The sequence below is a fragment of the Heliangelus exortis genome, chromosome 3, assembly GCF_036169615.1.
Source record: "Heliangelus exortis chromosome 3, bHelExo1.hap1, whole genome shotgun sequence".
Lineage (NCBI taxonomy): Eukaryota > Metazoa > Chordata > Aves > Apodiformes > Trochilidae > Heliangelus > Heliangelus exortis.
The window spans coordinates 34,536,433-34,558,481 of NC_092424.1; the positions used below are offsets into that span (position 1 = coordinate 34,536,433).

Below are 22,049 nucleotides of genomic sequence, written 5' to 3' on the forward strand. Positions count from 1 at the left end.
GCTCCTCTTCTCATCGTTAGAATATAAGTCAAATGCTGCCTTTTTATCTGAAGTGGTTTGCATAGGGACTTGTGCTCTGTGCAAGTGTGTTTACTCATCCTTTTTCTTCACATTTTCCCTTTTCCAGATTTGGAAGTGGTAAGCAATAGCATCGTATTCATAGTGAAATGTAATAATCCAATTATATTGTAAGCCCTTCAGTCAGTAAGGTGAGTCTCAGGCTTAACTAAGCAAGGAGGTAATCATCCAGAACCATCTAATTTATACTGGTGCATTAGGGTAGGTGTAATACACTGGTACTCCTGGAAACCAGAGCCTGCCCAGCTGCAACAGAAGTACAGGAGCAGCAGGTGCTGCCTCTTTTTTTCTTGTCTAAACTGTGTATTTTGCAAGGCAGGAAAGCCAGGCAGGAAGCACATTATGAAACAGCTCGCGTTGGGCTGTGTTTGGCCAAGGAAGCATCTGTCATCTTTGACAGGGGAGACAGGTCATTTTCTTTGGAACATCTGTAGAAGGTCGTTCAGTGTGTGTCATGTCAACATGCAGGATGTACTTTTGAACCACTCTGATGCTTTTCTAAATTATGAGTTATTGCTTGAAGGTTGCCTGGGTGTCACTTATGATGGGTTTGCTGTTATGTCAGTTATGATGAGACTGTTTCCAGGGTTAGCTGCTTAATAGGAGACTGCTCCAGAAGGGTCAGCTGGCAGGGAGAGGCTCTAGCAGGTTGCCTTGTGAGAGCCTGGGCCAGAGTCCTGGAGAAGACTTGGACTCCAGCAGGTCGTAAGATGCAGACCATCTTTCTTGCTGTGTTTGATTCTTCCTGTTTCTCCCTTGCCTTTCTCTGCCAGTTCTGCCTTTGTTTCTTCTGGTTCTGCTCTTTTCCCATTAGCCCCCACACCCTCAAGGTGCTGCTCTGTCTCTTTCCTCCCTCATTTCATCCCCTTGGCTTCCTCCTTGCTCTCAAACTTGGTGCCTTGTTTTGTTTCAGCAGAACTACCTGGGTTTTTTTTCTTTATTGGACTTGTGCAATGCAGCAGAGGACCATGAACCATCCCAGGTCAAAGCTGCCCATGAGCAAGTGAACAAACAGATGCTCTCCTGGGGAAGGTTTGGATATGCATGGGGTGTCTCCACTTTCTATCTCTCTACATTCCTGTTCTGAGACCAGTGCTGTGTTTTTGCTCTGTGGCAAAGTGTATTTTTCTAGGAATCTGTGAATAGGTGATGTTGTGTTCTTGGGGTTGTGCGTGGCTTGGGGTTTTTTAAGCAGGGTATGAAATCTCTTGAAACTGCACATGGAACTCCTTGTCTGTACTAATTCTGTGGATTTAATGAACTGCAATGTCAAGGTATAGCTGTAGAAACAACTAAGGGGAATATAGTAATTACTTGACACCTGCATATTCTAATGTATTACAAATAATGAGCTTTATGGTCTAAGTTTATATAGCTGGGCTGTGTAATTTTAATTATATGAAGTATAAGCTTTGCTGGTTGAGATACCCAGGAGCACAGCCCAGACTTATAACCCTGGAGACCTGATGAGCAATGGTGCTTGGTGCTGGAACTGGGTAGAGTACAGCTTAAAAGTAAGCATATTTGTATTTTAAGTGAGCTGTGGTTGTTATGAAGGTATGCAAATCACTCTCAATCAAAATTGGATGTCAGACTGTACAAATGGTACTGCTTGCTCTGAGGTGTGTGGGGGCACTGGTTCTTCTTCTTGATGTTTTTTCCCATTTGGACTAGTGGATCATGTGGCAATGTCAGCTACAAACAGGATGCCATCAAGGGTTTTAATAGATTTAAGGAGAGAATTGATTGGATGCTCTGGATGAAGTCTTCAGGTGTCTCAAAAAAGAGCCATCATCTCTTTCCGTCTCTCCCCCCTACTTTGACTTTCATCAAAAATCTTCCTCTTTAGACTGTTTGAGTTGGACTTACTTGAAAATAAAATCTGAGAACTGAAGACATACTTTTGACATACATGAACAAATGGGTCTATTTATTTAGAGAAGACTAACTCTGCATGTTGCATACAGAAATATATTTATATTGTTTTTCTTTTCCTTTCCCCTGTGGTAAAGATACTCCACACTACAAGTATTGTTAATGCAAAGCCCAGCATCCTGTTGACTGACACTCAATGATATTTTTGATGGTGGCAGGGGTTGGATCTCCAGAGTGGATGGAACATGAGTTTTTGTGCTGAAAACAAACACATTCATCTCTTACTCTTGAAATTATGAAGATGCATTTTGTCTCTAGTTTCTCTCTCTGTACAAATGTCTTCAACTTGAGGCTGCTGCTTAGACTTCAGATTTGGTTGGAACTTGAATTAGAGACAAACCAGGTGGAAAGCAGAGTTAGATGTTGAGGAAAAGGTCTGGCCTTTTTGAAATCAAAGCAAAGTGGTTTATCTGTACAATCTTTAGTTCTGCATAAACAGGAGGACTTTTTCATGTGCTTCCAGGCTGTTTGTGGATACGAAAGTGGTGGTCTAAGAACCAAAACAGAAAAATACATCTTACAGTTACAGGGGGGTTGTATCACCAGTGAAGCTGTTTATGCAGCAGATTTCTGTGTGCATGGGCAGAACAAGTCAAGTTTTAAAAAAAATAAATGGTGTATCTCTGTGACCCTGATAAATTCTGAGTGTATTTTGTTTTGTGTGCTGGTGACCATTTGCATAAACATCTGGACATAACAGTTACTATGGCCTTTCCTGCTTTTCACTTTTTCTCCTTTCTTACCTCTGAAATTTTCACTCTGATTTGAGTCATGGCAGTGTGTCAGGTGCCCACCTCCTCACAAACATACACGCTTATGAACTTCTGTCTTACTTTGAAAGCTGTGTTCAAGCTTACAAGGCTGCACCCTGCCAATTTGCTGTATGTATGTGTGTGTGCCAGGAGCAGAGTATCAGTTACTAACACTGAAGGAAATTTCAAGGGTGGAGGAGGCTCAGAGATACCCAGGGAGTGTTTTTTCTGAGGTTCCTGCAAGGCTGGAAGGCTGGTTATTTCAATAAAAATCCAGTAGTCTTTAGAAATAAATGCAGAAGTCTGCTTTACTTACGTGAGTACTAGTGCTATCTCTGTGTTCCCTTTTGTGTTTTATTTCTATTGTATGAAAAATGTCACATGTGGGTAATAATTCTTATGTATCCCATCACAGGAGTGGGATACAGACAGTTGTTTTCATGTTAGGGACAGAGGTGGGGGAACACAGAGCTTATCATTTCTAGTTCATTATCAAACCCAGTGTTTGCATTAAATATTTACCATAGCGGCTCTTCCCTGTCCACAGCTCCGTTTTGTTTGTCCTGCTCCTCACAGGAGTGCAGGGAAGCAGAAATTCTTCACTTCTTTCTGGATGTGGAAGACAGCTGGGGTAATCCCATATGTCATGTTTAGGAAAGATGAATCCTAATCCTAACCTTACAGAGATGCTTTTGTGTACTATATTTTTGTCTCTTTAGAGATCTTAGTTCTCTAGCATTTCATTTCTAATAATTCCTATTTAAGGGAATGCTTTAAGGGGAGAAGGGTATATACACTGATTTTAAAATACCAAATTGCTTATTAGTGTAAGCTGAATCACCCTCAAGTTGTTTCATCCCCCGGGACTCTGAACATAGTCATCCATCACCACTAGGTTTGCTGAATGCTAAAGGAAATTACTATGTTCCACCCTACCCCAAGCTGCAACATCTCCTCACCTTCAGTAAATAATACCAAGAATATATTTTCTTTGTGCACTTTCTTCCCCTTCCTTTTTCCACCCAAGGAAATCAGAATGTAAAAAACATCCTCAAAGCTTGTCTCATTTGAAACACCTCCAGATCTCTGGCTCTCTGTCACTATGATTACGACAGCATTGCAGTCAGGTACCATGGTGATCTTAAACACTGTCACACTGCCTGCATGTACTTGTCAAGTAATTTTTACAAGGTTTTTTTATTGCTTTGATTCCAAGACGATTAAACAACAAGCACATCTAATTCCCACCGCAGTGTCAATGCTGTTTACCTTAGAAGAAACTAATTTTTAATGATTTGCTTAGTGCTTATCAGTGCCTTATTCCTTTGTACTCCTTCAGCTTAGGAAGACAGCTTCTGACATGGGAATCTGCCTGTTCAAAAGTGCTGCTCACTTTAATACAAACAGATCCTTACTTCTAAGAATGTCTTTCAGATGAGCACTGTTAAGGAACTCTTTTGTACCTCTACTTAGAAAGTAGAAATACAAAGCAATGCATGTTGCTGGTTTCTCTGGCCTTTAATTTATTCTGGAAGTAATTCTTAATGGCCTTGTTCTGAAACCTGAAACAGAAATTTTTAAAAGATGGGGAAACGCATTACATACAGACCTCAAGGCCACAGCCATGGCCATGAGAGCAGAACCAGCTCAGAACTGTGTTTAGACATTGCTGGTGGATCCAAGGGGTGGATCGTTTTCCTTCCTAGTGTGGCAAAGCCTCCTGTGATTCCAGAATCTGACCTAGGGTAATTTTCTGGAAAGGGAGAGAGAACCTCTGTTTGGCTACCTTGTGTGATTCGGGGATGCCCTTCTAGAAACTTGCTCTAAGTGGTGGTGCTCGCAAACTGGCAGTGATGGTTGGCATTCCAAACAGTTCATCCTGTCTCTGAACCAGTGATGCTTTAATTACTAGTTCTTCCTAGCCTGAAGCATATTTTATTTTCAACAATCAAAATAAGATGAAGATTTATTTTGAGGAGCTGTTAAGTTTGGTAAAGTCAGAAGAGAAAGTCAGGGGAACTTAAACTAAAAACATACCGTAATTCTTTCTCTTCTTTCTCTCATTCCATGTACCAAATGGCCAGAAGCATTAAAAACTAACTTACTGTGTACTAGGAAGCTGGGGGGGGGGAGGGAAAGGTGGGAAATAAATCTGTTGAGTGGGATAGCTTTCTCCTAGTAGAATTCTAAGAATATAAACATCAAACCACAGAAAATCTGGTTCTATCTCAATAACTTGTCATGTTGGCTTGACAAAAGCTAATTTTCAGTTCCTAAAGTAAAAGGGATCCTTTTTACGCATATCTGGGAGGGTTATTTGTTTCTACTCTTAGGATCTGAGGTTCAAAATAATTGTTTTTCTCCTCCTTCAAGAAGAAAGTCACAGGCTTGCTGCCATGGGCTTCGGGAAAATAGTTCTACTGAATTTCGCAGAAAGAATTTTGTTTTGATGTGAATTTATGAGGAACTTAGATGTGAAGCAAGGCATATTAGCAATAATCAGATTTAGAAATGAAGAATTATATATATGTAGCTAAAAAACAAAACAGAACAAAACAGCCATCAGGAATATATGGAGTTGACTATAGAAACAAGTGAAAGATACAGAGGACAATCAGCTAAAACACTTTTCCAGCAGATAAACTCTTTTAAGAATTAGTGAAAGCAGGCATTTGATCCTGTTGTTTCTCTGTCCCTGGTGCTTACTGGGACTGTGGGTGTGGAGGCTTTTTCCAGGGCTGATGCCATGTGTTCAACAACTCCCATGGAGAAAGGCACCTCAGGTTTGTCTCTTGTTCTGCTGGATTGGGTGAAGATGCAGGGTGCTGACTACAATACGAAGAGCAGAGAGAATTACAGATTTAAAATTATGAGAGATGTTGAGTTTTCAGCAAAATAGCCTCCCATAAAGGAGTATCTAAGTGCTGGCAGCCCTGCTGAGTCATTTCTGCAGAGATCTGTCAGAGCATGCAACACCTACCTGGATTTAAGCTTACTGGGGCAAAGCACTGTTTTTTCTTTTAATTCATTCACCTGAAGCTCAATCTCTAAGGCTGTCCTGGCTTTATTCAAAAGAGTACAAAGAGAGAGAAAAGAGGCTCTAGATAATGAATTATGGGTCTGTTTACAATGGCTTGTATTTCACTGAGGATGTAACAAATCTGACAATAGCACTTGCACAAAGAGATTTAGTTAGAGCAGGAATTTTGAGAATATTGCAATGGTTTTATTACTTTTATGAGGACTTCAATTCCAACTTTTCTGTGAGATGCTAGCGTAGCCTCATTACACGTTGCCTGCTTTACTGCTACCCAGGGGTTTGGGGTACTATCTGAAAATGTGAATTATAGTGAAATCAATGGAATTACTTAGGTCCTAGTTTGTCCAACTTCCTGCCAGCAGCTGAAGGAGATGATTTGTTTTCAAAGTACAGTGCCAGAACATCAGTGAAAATTTCTGATGGAGGCTGTTCTCTTGAGACAGAAGTTCTTATTCAGCTTATCTGGACCTGCAACCAAGCTGGACCTGCAAGTAAAGTGTGTTTTTTTTCCTCTGTATTATGGATCCTGATACACTGCCAGACCTCTAGGCTATTCCTTAAAGTTTGTTGATAGTGGGAACATGTTCGTAGGGCTTGTATCCAGGGTGCCAGAGAGAACCTTGGAAAAGATGTTTTTCTAAGGGGATTCAAAATTAACGTGACCTAATAAGCTGTCTGAATAAAAGCAGTGAAGAAAACAACAGCTAAACAAAAAAATCAAGTAACTGCCTTCAAGAAGTGCAAGGTGACAGCTGGGAAGATTCATTTCCTACCTAATTTTTGGTGACCAAAATAGCTTCTGAACTGCATCTGTTGAGTCTCATCTGCATAGGCTCCTTGTGTAGTCAGTGAAGGGAGAAATATCTCCAGAGAGTGTCTCAGGGTTGATCCAGAGGGCAAATTTGTCCTGATGAAGACTTTCTTAAGCACTCTAACTAGCCAGACCTGATGTGAATTCTCCTCAGTGTGTTTTATTTTGCAAATATTTGTACCAAGACTGTTGGCTTTTCAGTTAGCAGCTCAAAAAGCAATGTTCCAAGTTCAGATGATGCAGTAAAGAGAAGTTTCTTTGTGGTACTAGTGTGTAAGTTTGCAATCTGTCCTCAGTGAAGGTGACCATTTGTCATCTTTTCCTGTCTTCATCTTGTCTTTCTCCAGAATCACACATACTCACGCTCAGAGTGGCAGCAGTTTCCTTCATCTTGTTTGGTATGTCACACTCTTTAGTATTTTTGTTGCTGGTGGTAAGAAGGGGATCCAAAGGAAGGGTGTGCTATGAAAAGGAAATTTCAGTGAGGTATTTCTTTGTCTCATGTTGTCGGTGACATTGTAAGAGCTGTGCCTGTAACCTCATCCTTAAATAAAAGCTAGCTGATTGTTACTCTCCAGTGTTGGAGGGGTGTTCTATTTCATCCCATGCAAAGTGGTATTACTTTGCCTTTTACATTTTGATTTTTTTAGTTTTTAAAACAGGATAGTAACTCAGAATTAGTTCAATTTTGTGATTCTCATTTTTAGAGATGATGACTCTCATTTTGAGAATTTGTAATATAAATAATGGAGGAATCCTCTTTTTTATACACAGAAAAGTGAAGTTGTTCCTCTAATTCTCTAAATGAAACAAAATAATGCAGAAATTGATGAACTGAAATATTTCTGTGTGGCTCTGAGTTGTTTTCTAAACTTGCCATCAAAGATGCTGTCTTCTGCAAAAACAGCTAAGCCTCTTTAATTCTGTTTTCCTTTCTCTTTCTTTTTTCTTTTTTTCTTAGACTGTTTTGCCTTTATTAATCTTTAGCAAGTATATATCTCCACCTTAAGAATATGGGATAATTTAAATTTAATATCATATCAATATTCTCCCAGTGAATACCATTTATGGTAAGAAAAGCTTATCATAAAATTACTTAAACATTCTGTCATAAAACTGCAGGAATCTATGGCGTGTCATATTGCTCACCATGTGGTGTTTAGGTCAGGAGGGAATTGATTTATCAACACCACTGCTGTGAAGACACAGAATTAAACCCTTTTCATTGAAAGAATGTCAGTGTATCCTAAAACCAAGCCATTTGTTCAACTTTCAGACATGACCTACGGTGGTAAAATTGATTCCTTTCCATCTGAGCAGGAAGTGGCTAACACTGTCTGCAGGGTTTTGCCATTAGGAATAAATCCATAGGAATGCCTGCTGGCTTCTCTGCCTCTTGAACTTCCATCTTCACATAGTCTGGTTTGCCTGTTTGTGTTGTGCACTCCTTGAGCAAGGGAATTTGGTGACAGAGAGCAGCCCTGCTCATACCCAGGGATCAGAAAGCTCCTTAAAAAATATACAAGTAGATGCCTGGTCAGAAAGAGGGATATTTTACTCAAGGTCTTATTGGCAATTTTTTTGTTGTTATCACGTTACAGAAATGTATTTTCCATTAGTAGAAGGCCAGACTAAAAGTGTTGTGTACTTTTGCTTCTTTGGGGATTTGTACATAGAAAATATTTATCTTTGAAATCACATAACCAGCTAATTCATTGCTAAGGGGAAAACTCTTTCTGGATTTCATTGTGAGGCTTTCTCTGGAAGGAGCTGTCTACTCAAATCCTGTAGTGCAAATGATTCCAACTTGAAAAGACTTCTCAAATTCTCACATTCCAGTGTTAGCAACTGAGATGGAAGGATTGCTGGCACAGGATCTGCAGTGTAGGTCAAGCTGAGGAGTTTCTCAACACCAAGCTCTGAGTTTCTCCCTCTTCTAGGTTTAGGAGCAGCAGCAACCAGGGGCCTCTTCAGGAGGGACATACTGAAGAGTCTGTGGTTTAGAGCTTTTGCTGGTGGGAAAGCCCATTTTCACCCCTGGTCACACTGCCACGGTGCTGCTATTTTAGCCTTTTACCCACATGTTGAGAGAGAAGCTGTACCCTTGCCTTTAACGTTGCCACCCAAAAATCCTCTGTTGTCACGCTCTGCGTGTATTTGCACAGAACCCCCACACCAGAAAAAAAGGTGTTGAGGTGATGGTTGGTAGCTGAGCAGTGCAGCCTGGCAAGGGTAAGTGAAGTGTTTGGCTTTGAGACTGGGAGGGCTGCAGTTCAGGACAGAGGGTTTTTAAAGCTTGGAGTTTGTTTCTGTTCTGCCCAGCATGCGGAAAGCTTTGTTATTGAAGTGGTTCTCGAGAAGGACTAAAACTTAAGGTTAAATTCTTTCAAGACAAGTTCATTGTATCTGACCTGGGAGAGAAAAAAAAAGTCTTTTGTGCTTATCTCTAAAGTACATTTTAAATTAAAATTAGAGAAAAACAATAAACAATGAAGGAGACAGGGCTATTTCTGTCATTTGATATTCTGCCTTCTGTCCCACACGCACATGCTGTAATTTATCATGGCATTTGCGCATGCATAAGGTTGGTTCAACACTGAGTGTAAAACATTTCATAGATTAACTCTGCAAATGGGGTTTTTTTTGCAGAAGTGTGTAGAGTGACCGAGCCTTTTTTCCTGGCATCGTGGCAGCTGTGCAGTTGGGGGCCAAAAGAGGCTCTTCTCTTTCCAGCAGAGAAAGAGGTGTTTTCCTACAGAATTTGGCTTCCCTCATGTTGGCTTGCTTGGTGCCGGGTAAAAGAAGAGTAGCGGGAGAGCATCTCAGGAGGAAGAACTGGAACAGCATCTCCTTTATTTTCATTTTCTAAATTTTGTGCCTTTTGGCCTGATGGCTAAAACTTATCTTGCCTTACACTTTATTTATTCGGATTGCTATTCAGCTCATTCACATGGGAGGGATCAGGTCTTCCTTTGTTTTCTAGCACTGAATTGTAGTCCTTGTTACAGCGCCTGATAACGAAGTCTCATCTCCCAAGAAAGGCGTTTTTGTCTGGTAAAGTGCAGAAGGACAGAACCCTGGCAAGCAGCATGGTCTGGCCAGCTGGGCAGCAGTTGCAGGCACTTGGTTTTTCAACTGTGATGGTATCTGACAGGGGAGCAGCTTCCATCCACTTACTCCTGACTTAACCATCAAGATGCTGATGCCTGTTACAATTGACAAATGAATCACCGAGAAAGGTTTCAGGGCGGGGTATGTTTTCCCAGGGAGAAGGCTGTTTTTATCCAAGGTGTTGTCCGCTATGCTGTTGCACCAGAACTTTGTGCTGGTGTCATGGTAGGCACCCATGATGTCCCCATGTCAGGGTACCACGTGGTTCCTCAAGTATGGTATATCCAGGTCACCCAGAAAGCCTTCATTACGTGACCTGGAGCTGTGCTCAGAGTGTGAACCAGCCCAGCCCTGGGTATCAGAGCCCCAGGCACGTTCCCATCTTCCAGTGCTGGGGAGGAAAAGTCCCATCTCCTGCTGTTCAGATAAACATAATTAATTTGTACTTTATATATTTTTGGACATTAATTGCATGGCAAGGTTTTTATTGGCAGTTATGTGTTTGCTTTTCTCTCGTGAAGTTCTTCACGCACCAACACGGTCCTATAGTTGAAGAGACAAATGTAGTGGGGAAACACAGCATGTTGCCATCATCTGAAGTTACCTCAGACTCACCTCAGCAGCAGATCCTGCCTCTTTATTTCAAACATGTCTTTGACAAGATTACAACCTGTGGCATTTGGCAATGCTTTTTCCTCTTGTTGGCTGGGCTGAAGTCTCTCCACGTGCATTTTCTTGTGCTGCTTGTTAACAGTATTCAAAGTCTCTGAGGTTGCACATTGTGAAGCTGTTTCAATCAGTGCCCTGGGGTTTTGTTGGTTTATGAACAACAAGAAAGCTGAGGTGAACTACACCTATTTATACTATATCAAGGTTTTTGTATGTGTTTAGGTTTCCAGGCTGTTGTTGAGAAGGAAAAAATCAAAATATCTGAAATCTAATTATCCTCCAACTTCAGAAATGAAATCAGTAACTGTTTTGGAAAGTTTCCATTACAGACCTGATAAGAAGTTAGTGGTGAGTGTTGCGAATTATTTTTAGCTCGTGATATGGTTTTATCTAACATTGTCTCTATTGCACAAGGACTGCTCTATTTCATACCAGTGGTTCTAAGCAGCAAGAGCAGCACTGTTCCTCAGCTCCACTATGTGCCCAGTTTGAGAATACGGGTGAGATGTCTATCACCCATCCCTGAGGGGATAAGCTTCACTTTCTAGGAGAAGTTTTTAGTGCATTTGGGTACCCTTCAGTCATGCATTAAATAAGATTTTTGTTTCCTCTGGCTTGCTTGATTTCCCATAATAAAACTCTCACAAGTGTTCTTTCCCACTTGCGTTATTCTGTAGAATAATGAATGTCATTGATAAGATGGGCATCCTTTTTATTTACTCACAGTGAACACTTTGAGAAAAGAATCTTGTTTCTTCTTGAAGAAATCAAAAATACTGAGGACTGAAGTGGAGGTGGTAAATTCCATGGAGGTGCTGGCTGTGGACTTGCTGGCTTCATTGCATACTCCAGTACATGTGTTGAACATGCACATTACTTTGCTGCAGAAACTTTTTAGCTGTTGATGCATGGCTCCTTGTGAGCTGAAGAGGATGCAGCACAAACCACTAGTGCAGTCTAAGTGTATACATAATACATTTATTAAAGCATATTAACAACACTTGGGAGAAAAACAGAGTTGTATTATTGATGTTGAAGCATCAATATTTTAGTGAAGAGCCCCGTTGAAAGTCACTGTTTTTTCTTGTGTTCATTCTGCATTTTTCACGGTCATCTGTTACTTAAAATGTTTCCACTTTTGGGTTTGCTGTAGACTTTATTTAGGGTGCTCAATGACCAACTCCAACTCCAGGGGAACTATTTTGAGGAGAGTGCCAGTGATCAGTTAACCAGGACCAGGAGTACAGATTGAGCTTGTGGAGTTGTTGACTGTGATATATTCTCTCCTTTCAGATACTTGAAGAGCTAAGTAACCATTTTTTGGCTTTCATTTCTGACACCATATAGCCCAGGCTGCTGCCCTCCTCTGAACCTGTGGGTTTGGTAGTTTTGAGGAAGATAAAACTGCTATTTTTGTTTCTAATTCCTTTGGCAGGCATTAAGGTTTGGAGGATAAGGAGGGAACGATGCTTATTAAACTGGATAATTTGTTTTGGTCGAAACTCTCTTAAGGGCAAAGCTATTTTTAGAGCTTTATCTGCAGCATGAGTTAACTGAGGTGTTTTGAAGCTAATTCTTGACAGGAACAGGGATTGTTTTGCCCATAAATGTGAACAACTTTGTTTTGTAACTTGAAATCTGTGTTTAGTTACTCTGTCAGTGGATCACAGTTGTGAGAAGATTCAGGATGTAGATAGCAAGGAAAACAGTGAAAACAAATGTTCTCAGCGAGCAAAATTGAAAAAGCTATGGAGATGTATTGTACCTTTTTTTTACATTGATTGCTCAAAATAACTCTGCTCTTCATGTTACAGAATATTGATTGTTTTCCATAATTTGCTAATGATACAATAGCTCATCTGAATGTAACAGCATGAATGAATAAACCCAACCCAGATGCAGCATCAGCCTCGATTAAATGTAATAAACCATTCATTAGCAGATTTCATAGACCTCCATTTCCTAAATGTTTTAGAACAGGCATCAAGAAACTGAAAAAAGAAATGCTGAAGCTTTCTGGTGATGCTAAGCTTATTTTGCAAAAGGATGCAAAAGGATGAGCTACTTGGCTGGGAGAAGGAAGGGCTCTCATCAGATGAAACTAGGGGTTTCTCTTTTCTCATGCTGCTCACTTCTTAACCCACCCACTGAGATTCTCAGGTAGTATTTAATGGGTGATTTTACTGCAACCTCTTGAAAATTTTGCACATCGAGTGGTATATTGATTAGGATATTGAGTGCCTTAGTCTGTCAGTCTTTAGCCTGTTAGATTTCCCAAGATGTGCAAGTAGTAAGTGTACTGAGTTTTCCAAGAAAAAAAAAATAGTAGTTCAAGACAAGAAAAACAAGCTTTTGTAGTTTAAAAAGACATAATTGCTGCTAGTGAAGCATTCAAATTAAGATTAAAATGCATTGGAGCAAGGCACTTTCACATCAGTGTAGGGCATTACATGGGCACTGCCTTACTCTCTTTTGAGAATATTCAGGTTTTAAATTAATCAAGATTGCCAGATGTAATAGCAGAAGTGTGTAGTATTTTGGTTTTCTGCCTTCTAATGGATGTGGAAGGAGCTCTCTGATAAGAACTAATTTCAAAAGATTGGAACATTTCAAGGCAAAACTGAAAAAAAGGAGAAATCCCTTTGTCAGGCCAGATGGTTTCCTCACAAGTACTTCCTTGATGCTTGGATGCACCCATAAACATCCCCTAAAAACAAACAAACAAACAAACAAACAAACAAACAAAAAAACCTCAAATGTAGGTGAAAGGACTTAAAATCCTTCAGGGTCCTAGAATAAGGTCTGGAGCTGCAGGCAGGAGCTGGTCACATTGTTTTAATTCTGCCTATTGTTTCTTCTGGTCATTAGGGATCAGCCCTTCCCAGCAGAAAGCTTCAAAGGGTTGCCACTTGCTTTTTCCTTGATTTGGATGGGAGGAGGGAGAGGAGGATGGAATTGCTTACTGCTGGAGACTGATTTAATTTTCTAAGGTGGCAAATCCCAAATTTAATTTTTCTTCTTTTCTTTCCTCCTCTTTTGAGGAGCTGAAAGATTCTTTGGCCTGAATCTTGGCTCTTTCACATCCCTTCACTTCTCCCCAATAGTTAAGATGGAAAGCCCATCTTTGCAGGTCTGAAAAGTCATCTGAGCTTGGATTTGTCAGTTAGCTCTCATTGTCAGCTTGTATTGATCCCTTGATAAACCATGACTTAAAAACAAGTCCAGTTACTTAAAAACAAGCCAAGTTGTTTTCATCTGACAGAGGCAATTGATTTGTGAGGTTCTTTCCTGATGCTTTAAAATGCTTCTTTTTTTTTTAAAGTGTAAATCAATCTGGATTTATAGGTACTGCCATTAATTTAAAACTCACTCTGAAGGAAAACTAAAAAGCAAGTGCAACACAAATATTTATGCAAAAATTAATTAATCACCAATGCAAAGGTTCTTACTCATAGCAAGCAGCATCTCATCATCTCATCTCAAATGTTTTCAGGTTGTTTTTCTTACAAAGAGAGAAACTACAGTGACATTTTTAGAAACTGAATTCCAGACTAAATACACTGAAATCCACGTGCAATCCAGTTCCCTTTAAAGCTTATGCAACAGGTTTGCCATCTTGCACAAACTGTTCCCACTCTGAATGTGTTACAGCTTTGTAAAATACAAGTCTGATGCCGCCCCGTCTACAACTTTTAACTAAGCTGGATAATCCGTGAGCAAAAGGCTAATGGCTACTAATAAATTAGTGAATTTCTGGTTCTGAAGCTCTAAAAGTAGTCAGCTTGTCCTGTGAATTGCCATCTCTGTTTCAGATAACTGGACTGGCTCAGGCATTAAAGCAAGAGTTTTGTGTGAACCTCCTCTCTGTAGTAGTTCCTAAAGGAGTCACATTTTTCAATTAGGGATATTTACTTTCTTGGGCAGTACACATAAATAGTGCAGCACATAAGATTCTGCCGATAAAACTAGTCCTTGATAATAAAATTTGATGATTAAAAATTCTCAGTAGTGTAAAGTTCTGACAGTAAAACTGGTTCTTGATTAGATATTGAAGCTACATCCACACCTTGCTGTTCTTTCCCTTTGAGTGTTGTGCTTTGTACATGCCTTCCTGCCTGGGCTTTTTCTAAGCACTCTAGGCACACGACAGGGCAATTTTAAGAACTTGTTGAGTTAAGCAAGAGGAAACTTATAAGAAACAGATGAGGAAAATGTCCTGCTGAGCAATTTTGTCACCCTGCAGTAGGAGGTAGTAGCTTTCTGATAGTCCTTTTTCAGAAGCCCTCCTCTTCCCAGCCTGGAATGGTGTTTTGTCACATGAGGAACAAAACTTCTGAAAGGTCAAATCGTGTTTGAGGCTTTTTCTGATGGATGCCGTTTAACAAAGAGTACTTTAACACATTAGCAAACCTTCAAAATCATGCTAAGGCATTGGTGAGTAGTTCTGAGACAACAGACTTTGTTTAAAAGCTGCTTCGGATTTTGTGTTTCAATCCATTGTGCTTCATGGAAATTAAATCTTAGATGGCTCATTTAGGTGCTCTGTCATATCTGCTTGTTCACTAAAAGAAAGAAGAAGAAAATACATGCTAGTTTGAATTTCTTCAGTCTATTGTGTGTACTAAGCAGTTACATCAGTAGGACCTGATGCTAGTGATGTGAAAGGAGCAGTAAAGGTTTTGCAGGGCTTTCTTGCCTCCCAACAAGACATTTCTGTATTTACTTCAAAGAACGCTGCCTGGTTGTTACCACCTTTAAAAACATAAAATGAAAGGCAGCGAAAGCACCTGAAAAATAGTTTCTTTGCTGGACCAATTTGGTAAGTTGGAAAATTGTCATGGGGTTTTTTACTGACTGGCAAAATGAAACCATAGAGTCTTTCATTTACTGTGAGCTGCTACACTTATTAGCTCTAATGGTAGACAAATTCTCTGTTTCTTGACCGTTGCACTTTTCCCTAGCAACCTATTTACCTACTATGGTTATCTTTTTGCTACACCTGTTCCTCTTCCCTTCTTCATGCAAAAGCACATTAATCATTAACATTCATCCATGTGGCTGAAAAAGTGCTGTTTCAAAGCTGCATTTAGCTGAGGTATAAATATTAACCTGCAGATCCACCAGCAGCTGTAGAGCTGCTTTTTCAATCCTGTTGATACTAAATGCCTGGGTTTTGCATTTGAGGGGCACTGGTCTGCTGTAATACATTTGGAGATGCTCAGTCCATGGATAATGGACCCAAAAAACGAACAACAGTACTAGGGACAGAAGTGACATGATCTCAAAATTAGTATAGCATATGCTGGTATTAAGCCCCCTTCCATTTAATATAGTCTTTGAATGATACCTGTAGCATGGAATAATTTATTTTATTTTTTTTTTAGAGTTGCAAAGCCTGAAATATTTTGCTGGAGGTTTTGGACACTTTGGAAGTGTCACATGGAGATGACTCCAAAGCAGAACTATCAAATTATTTTTCTTCATTAACTCCCCTTCATCACTTGGAAAGTAGTTCAGAGATTCCAGGGTCAAACCTGCTGCATTAGGCATGTTGTAAATGTGTTGTAAGAAATTATTTCTAGTTACCAAACTGCTAATGGAAAGCAACAAGGGAAGATTAAGAGGAAGAAACAACCTTATTTTTTGAAAAATAAATGCTGTTGCTATATATCGATTTTTCTTTCTGCTCTATTTGCTGTGGTTACATAGTTGCCCCGGTAGAAGCAAATGTTGCATTGCAATTTGAAAGTAAAGATGTCTTAAACGTACAGCAAAACTGTCCCCGAGGAAGGGGGGTTGTGATCAAAGCAGCAAGTCATGGTTTTCTCTATTTCTGCAGAGACGGAGAGATGAGATATTCATCAAGAAAGCTAAAATAGAGAAGCTTGTCATATTGATGACAAAAGATGCAGACCAGAGAGGGTATTCCACTGGCATGAAAAAAGAGGACAGTGCATTGGAATTAATGTTAGATTTAATGCTCAGCCAGCTGCTTACTTAGGGTCTCATTATGGGACATTCTGGACTGCAAACCAAAGTGTGATGGCTGAACCAACAGGAAGAAGAGCAAGCAGCTCTTCTCAGGCCTCATTATACATTTAGAATGTTTCTGTGCTTTTAACTTTGGCATTAGAGCTGTTGCTCCCTGCTAGAAAATACAGCAATCACCACTGTGATGCCAAGAAGTTATCAAGGAGGATGTTTCAGATATAAATTGAACGTAACACATTCAAATGACCACTTTTGGGGGGGGGGTGTGCTGATGCCATCTTTTCCAAAGAAGAGCTGTGAAACTCAGTTTTGTAGAGGCTTTGTTTTTTCCACTGAAGTAGTTTTGTTTCCTGCTGCCAGTGAAGAGTCCCAAAATGCCTGCCCTGGATTGCACAGGGACAAGCCATGTCAGAGAGAGTCTAGGACAGATAGAAGAAAGTTGCAAACTGAAGGCTGCCTTTAGGGGAAAATATTCCCTGGGCTCCATGCTCCAGATTCACTAAACCCTGAGGAATAAACCAGGTTTGTTGTTTGTTTGTTTGTTTGTTTGTTTTATTTTCCTTTCTGTAGGTAGCTCATCCCCCAGTGTGCAGCTGCGCTGGTTGCTTCCCCTGTGGTGGAGCTGTCAGCTGATGGCACATGGCTGTGCCTGCAGCCAGATCTTGCTGCAGCAGCAGGGGCATGGGGAGGGATGATGTAACTAAAACTCCAGACATATGGTGGGTTTGGTGTGGTTTTGTTTCTTTCTCTGTTTTTTTCTGGGGAAAAAAACCCAAAAAAACCAAAACAACAACCAACAAAACTAACCCCAGCCTCCTCTCCCCCTCCAGTGTTGCCCTTTGTGGCTGAAAACTAAGAGGACAGTGATTAAAGCTTTTACCCAACACAAAAAAATTAGTAAAGCTGCTTTTACTAACCATTTTACCTAATAGCAGTAAATCTCATCGAGCAGAGTGCTTCTGTCCTGATGGATACAGCTGTTCTGGGACTTAAGTACTTTGGATGGTGCTACTGGTGCTTTAGACCCAGGTACCAGGGTCTTTTTGCTCCTACAGTGGTTATATTTTAGTCGGTGAATCTGTAGAGATTAGAACATCAAATGCTTGCTTCTCTTTATAGTCAGATAAATTGATTGTAGCTGGGTAAAAGTATGGTGATTCATTTTTTTAATGAGAAGAAGTGGGTTCAGTTCTGGTCTGTTTCTGGCAATACACTATTTTCTAAGTGTGTTGCCTTGGAAAAGTCTAATCTTGGTTTTTAACACTACGTTTTTTTTATTTGAACTTACTGCCTTGATTTTCCAGTATTAGTATTCCTCTCAGGCTATTATTTTTAGATGCTTAAGACTCTTGTTTAAAAATAAATAGTATGTAGCTTAGAGTTTTAACACAGGGAGGTCAGTAAATAGAAATAATTCTTCAGTGTTTCCTTCTCTCCATCCTCCCCATCTGGAGCTCCTGAAGGGGATCTATATTTTTATTGTCCCTTTCTGATGAAATTGTCTCTAGTTATTATGCCCATTACAAAGGGGTGAAAGGGTGGTCCAGACGGCTTTTATTGTCTTCATTCTGTTCATGAATGATTCAAACAACAGTATCCAGTTCCTGGAAGCTCTAGGGCTTTATTTTTAATTTTGACTTAATTGTTTTCTTGAAATAATGAGCAGTGATGACTTCAGAAAACACAGTCTTCTGGCACCCAGATCATTATGACTCACCATATCTTTAGTAACAGTTAAAAATATGCTTCACCACAATTTAAAGTCCTCGTGGTTTTGCTCATAAAGGATGTATAACACAAGGTAGGAATAAGTTGCAAAGTTTTGTTTGCTTATTTCCTGTCCATGGGCATTTTGAGACAATGCAGAATCCGAGACAAGCAAAAGCTAGCAGGAAAAAGGGAATTGCTTTGGAGGACTGATCCAGATGGAAAATACTGCCTGAGGTGGTTTTTTAACCTGGCCCATGACAAAGTCATGGGTAGTGACCCTCTTGCTTCCTTCTCAACTGTTCTGTAGCAATGCAATGCAAGTACTGCTCTGTGGTTTTGAGGCTCATTTCTAGTCCCCTGTTCAGGAAGGCTTTGGCTTTTGGGAGATTACACAGTGGACATTTCATCACATGCATTCTTCAAGAGCAGTGCTGGAGGACAGTGGTGGGAGGAAAGCACATTATTCACCCGGGGCTGGCAGAGGTTTTCAGCAAGGGAAATCCCTCATCCCTTCTCTCAAGCACTGAGCAGTCATGTCCATTCTCATCCCAGTTTGGTTTTTCCCTTGAGGAAAAGTCCTGTAGGGCTTCATGCTGTCTAGAGCTTCAAATGCATCCATGAAGTTGCTCCTCAGGATTGACTATCAAGTCTTTCCAGCCTGGAAAGCTGTGTGACTGCTCTCTGCCAGGCTCAGCTTCCTGTGAAGCAGAGCAGAGGCTGCTCTAAATGAACACTTTCAGGCTCTTTGTCTCATCTAAAATGTGCTTTCATAGAATAATTTGAGTTGGAAGAGACCTCTGAAAGTCATCTAGTCCAACCCCTGTGGAGTAAGCAGGGACATCCTCAACTAGATCAGGTTGCTTGGAGCCTCACTTTGAGTATCTCTAGGGATGAAGGCCTGCCCCTTCTGAACAGCTTATATCCATCAATAGTCATGCTCCAGTTGTAGGATTCATCCCATCAGGTTTCATTTATGGCCACTATGTTGTAGCCTTCCAGCAGCATAGCAGCTTCCAGCTCTTCCTCTTTGTTGCCCACACTGTGAGCATTGGTGTAGAGGCACTGCAGCTGGGCAGTCACCTTCCCAGAGACACACTCCCTAATTCCCTTAAGATATTTCCCTGTTGTTTCCCTGTTGACTGCTAATCCCTCAGCTGCCAGTTAAACTTTTGGTCAAGATTCTTCCACGATGTTGGTCTCCCTTTGTACTTTCCAGTGCCTGTGACACCCTGAAGGCCAACTCTAAGAGACTGGCTATGAGCTCCTTTTGGAGAAAGCCACCTGCCACAAATGGCACCCACAAAAGCTAGTCAAGAGATCATATGGATGCTAAAAGTTTGATGCAGAAAAGGTTTTCATGTCAAAAACAGAACCTTTTGGCATGGTTTTAACAAATCTTTGGGGTGGTTATGTGGTAGCAATGGAGAAGAGCTTTATATTTTTGCAGGGAGTGTTACCTGTAAGGAAGCTTGGAAGTGGAGGCAAAGAAACATTCTGGCATTTGATTCCCTGTTGCATCTTGATGAACAAAAGTTGGTGCCTGTAAGTATATGTTTGTGGCACATATCTACGAAATGTGTATGTGTGCAGGCACCCATTTCTTGGTATAGATCAGCTTTTGCTTTTAAGAGACCTCAAAACACACGCTAACTGAGTCAGAAAAGAGATGATGAACCAAGACAAGAGGGGAAAGACATTCAAGGTGTAATACAGGACCACGTCAGAACAAACATGAGTGCTTGAAGAATTTAGTGTCTGATGTGCTTGGGCCAAATGAAGGATAGGGGTGTTGACCATTTGGTACAACTCTGCAGCCATCTCTTGAATTCATTTAGTTTCAACTTTGGTGGTGTCCAAGTCTGTTTGAAGATCCAAAAGTTGTGTAAGATAGCCTGAAGCTACAGTGAAAATTATAGAAGAAAATATGGTATTCCCAGTTCACCAAAGGACAACTCTTCTTGACAGAGGAAGACATGTTAGACTTTTGCTAGCTTTTGCAGACACTTTGCTTGTAGTTCTGCCACAGAGTTCACATAGTTCTGAACCTTTTTTTTAGTTTTTGGTGGGGTTTTTTTGTTTGTTTTTGGTTTTTTTCTTTGTGACATTGTTTTTTTACTGGTATGCAAAAATGACTGTCAGCATTTCCTCAGATCTGATGAGGTGATTACAAAGAAATACAGAAATATATATTTCATTATATCAAGACAACCAAGCCAGTATACTCAGCTTCAGAGACAGCCGCTGAAAAATTTTGTCCAGCCTCTCTTCCCTCCAACATTTGCAGGGTGTTGTGAAATGATATTGAGAAGAGCAGTGGGGTAAGAAAAACCCAGTGAGGTTAAAAAAGAAAAAACAAGTCCAATGTTGGTTGTAACAACTGAATCATTGAACATTCAGCAGTGTCCTGAAATCTTTATCAATCTACATGATTCAACAGCACATTAGAAGTTTCTTCTGGAAAGCATCTCTGGAGTGCTTTTTGGCTGGGGTGTGTGGTTCTCTTTTTAAAACACATCAAAATTTATTTGATTTCTTCGTGTGAGTGTCTGGCTCTGCTTAAAGTTACAGTGGAAGTTACTTTTCTGGAAGTTACTCTTCCGTGCAGTGGATGCTCAGGGTGCCCCGTGTCCTCCCCTGCTCTGCTGCCACAACAGTGAAAAAACACAAACAAAAACCTATTGCTGCCACCACACTGGTTTGAAATGAGGAGCTGAGGTCTGTAATGTCAAGATAAGATATTTTATCAGCATTTAATTACAGCCCTTTGTTAAATGAGCGCATACAGAAGTAGCAGAAACCAATTAAATGGTAATGCTGATTTCTCATCAAGAAGTTGTTTATTAGAGAATCAATCAAAGGAGGCCAAAAATGTCTGTTTATTTTAGCAGCTAATTATAGGATGAGCATCTTTTACATAACCTGGGCTGACATTTTAGAAAATATCACCGTGGTAAAATTTTCTTCGCGTGTCTGCATCTGGTTTCCAAAACTGTTAATTGGGCCTGTGGGGAGGAAGGCTGCTTCAAATGTAAAGCTGCTTTCTCTCATACTTTACCTCAGGATAATCCTTTTATCCAAGGAAATTAAGGCCCATTTTATAAAGTCCATCAATACATCACCAAGCCTACAGCAGAGCAGAATGAATGCAACAAGCCCAGCATGTCACCGTGTCTTGTGTTTTTTGGTTTTTTTGGTTTTTTGTTTTTTTTAATTTGGGACCTTCTTAGCTATTTATCAAACTCAGTTTCCATTTTATGAGTCAATCTAGTCCTCCTGAACATGAAAACTCCACTTCTGGCTTTGCATCAAGCATGATGCCAGAACTCTTGTGCCAGTGCTCACCCTGCAGCCCTCCTCATCCTCCTCTCTCTTCCTCTGCAGTGCTCCTGATCCATCCTCCTGTGCTCTCCCTGCAAACTTTGGCAGGCTCTGGGAAATTAATCACTACTGTTTTGTGGTAGATGCTGCAAACAGCAGCTGGCATGGGTTGAATGCAGCTTTGCTGATTACTATAGCCAAGATGAGGGTTGGTTTTTTGTTTTTTTTTTTTTTAATCTCTTTAGGGTAGGCGGAGTGATGCTCTGGAGAAGGAGTCGATTTTAATTTGTAAACTTCTCCGAGCTCCATGTGAGCTGTAAAGGCTTGCATACGAAGGGAAAGCTGGGGGTGCAAGTGTTGAGAGGTCAGTGATTGTCCCTGTTTGGCATTCAGCAGCAGCGGAGAAAAAAAGCAAGATTAAAAATGGGAGGAAATAAACTTGAAAATGTATTTATTTACTGCTGCTGCAAGATCTGTGCTAGCTCTTGTCTCCTAACCTTGAAGGTGTAATAGACATAGAAAGATATAATAGGCATTAGCAGGCTGAGAGAGACATGAAAATCCTGCAGGCAGAGAGAGGAGGCAGATGTTTCCTGTTGTCATTGCCATTTTTTATTTTATATGAAGGCCTCTT

The 22,049-nt window shown here is 40.4% G+C and overlaps 1 protein-coding gene and 1 long non-coding RNA gene across 4 annotated transcripts in view; both read left to right on the forward strand.

The window, feature by feature from the left end:
• The window catches only part of COMMD1 (copper metabolism domain containing 1), an 81,385-nt gene that overhangs the window by 40,129 nt on the left and 19,207 nt on the right, over positions 1-22,049 (forward strand). The gene's annotated exons all lie outside the window — the stretch shown is intronic.
• On the forward strand, positions 797-16,923 carry LOC139794469 (uncharacterized). The gene is made up of 2 exons (XR_011725122.1): positions 797-1,110; positions 16,748-16,923. It is a non-coding gene; the product is annotated as an uncharacterized lncRNA (long non-coding RNA).